At 41.3% G+C, this 1,517-nt stretch overlaps 1 non-coding gene across 1 annotated transcript; it reads left to right on the plus strand.

Moving 5' to 3' along the window:
- The first annotated feature begins 625 nt into the window (after positions 1-625).
- Positions 626-728, plus strand: LOC123254028. Its single transcript, XR_006506646.1, has one exon. It is a non-coding gene; the product is annotated as a U6 spliceosomal RNA (small nuclear RNA).
- Positions 729-1,517: the final 789 nt, after the last annotated feature.

The raw sequence follows: 1,517 nt of genomic DNA on the forward strand, positions 1-1,517 counted from the left end.
TTTCTATTCTGATGAATCTATCTTGTTGACTCCTAGCCTAACCATGACTACTACAGCCACCTGCCTCTCTCTCTAGCTGTTACTCTGACTTACCTGGCACAAGCCGCCACCCCCCTCCCCATTCCTAGATGACTAGGTGACCTGTGAGGGTTCTTCCAACTGGGAGACTCTGTGATGCAGTGAAATGGCCCTACTTCATTTAACTATCTCATCTGACTGGGCTCTCAGAGCCTTCACCTTGCTGAGTACCTTCTGCGCACACTTCAGTTTCTCACAATGTTTTTCTTTTTTTTAACCCCTCACCTTCCGTCTTGGAGTCAATACTGTGTATTGGCTCTAAGGCAGAAGAGTGGTAAGGGTGGGCAATGGGGGTCAAGTGACTTGCCCAGCTGGGAAGTGTCAGAAGCCAGACTTGAACCCAGGACCTCCCATCTCTAGGCCTGGCTCTCCATCCACTGAGCCACCCAGCTGCCCCCCTCTCAGAATGTTTCTTAAAGTGTGGTGCCCAGAACTAAAAAACACATTTTCAAATGTAGTCTGACCAGGGGAGAGAACACTCACCCCATTATTTCTAGACAGGAGTATGAGTATGCTGGTAAACATTTAGCAGCAGGCTGTCCAGTGCGTGCTTCAGCAGCACGTATACTAAAACTGGAATGATCCAGAGAGCATTAGCATGGCCCTCGCACAAGAATAAAACGTCATTTCATGAAGCATTCCATATTTGTATATGATCAAAATGACAGTTGTACCTAAAGTAACTTACCTATTCGGTGCCGTACCCATCAAACTACCAAAAAACGATTCTCTAGAACAAGAAGAAATAATAACAAAATTCATCTGGAAGAACAAGAGGTCAAGAATGTCAGGGGAACTAATAAAAGAGATGTGAAGGACGGTGGCCTAGCAGTACCAGATCTTAAACTATACTATAAAGCAGCAGTCATCAAAACAATATGGTACTGGCTAAGAAACAGAAGGGAGGATCAGTGGAATAGACTTGGGGTAAGTGACCTCAGCAAGACAGTGTATGATAAACCCAAAGAACCCAGTTTTGGGGACAAAAATCCACTATTTGACAAAAACTGCTGGGAAATTTGGAAAACAATATGGGAGAGATGAGGTTTAGGTCAACATCTCACACCCTACACCAAGATAAATTCAGAATGGGTGAATGACTTGAATATAAAGAGGGAAACTATAAGTAAATTAAGTGAACACAGAATAGTATACCTGTCAGATCTAGGGGAAAGGAAAGATTTTAAAACCAAGCAAGAGTTAGAGAAAATGACAAAATGTAAAATAAATAATTTCGATTACATTAAAAAGTTTTTGTACAAACAAAACCAATGCAACCAAAGTCAGAAGGGAATCAACAAATTGGGAAAAAATCTTTATAACAAAAAACTCTGACAGGGGTCTAATCACTCAAATATACAAGGAGTTAAATCAATTGTATAAAAAAATCAAGCCATTCCTCAATTGATAAATGGGCAAGAGACATGAATAGGCGATTT

Source organism: Gracilinanus agilis, unplaced genomic scaffold (genome assembly GCF_016433145.1).
Source record: "Gracilinanus agilis isolate LMUSP501 unplaced genomic scaffold, AgileGrace unplaced_scaffold13136, whole genome shotgun sequence".
NCBI lineage: Eukaryota > Metazoa > Chordata > Mammalia > Didelphimorphia > Didelphidae > Gracilinanus > Gracilinanus agilis.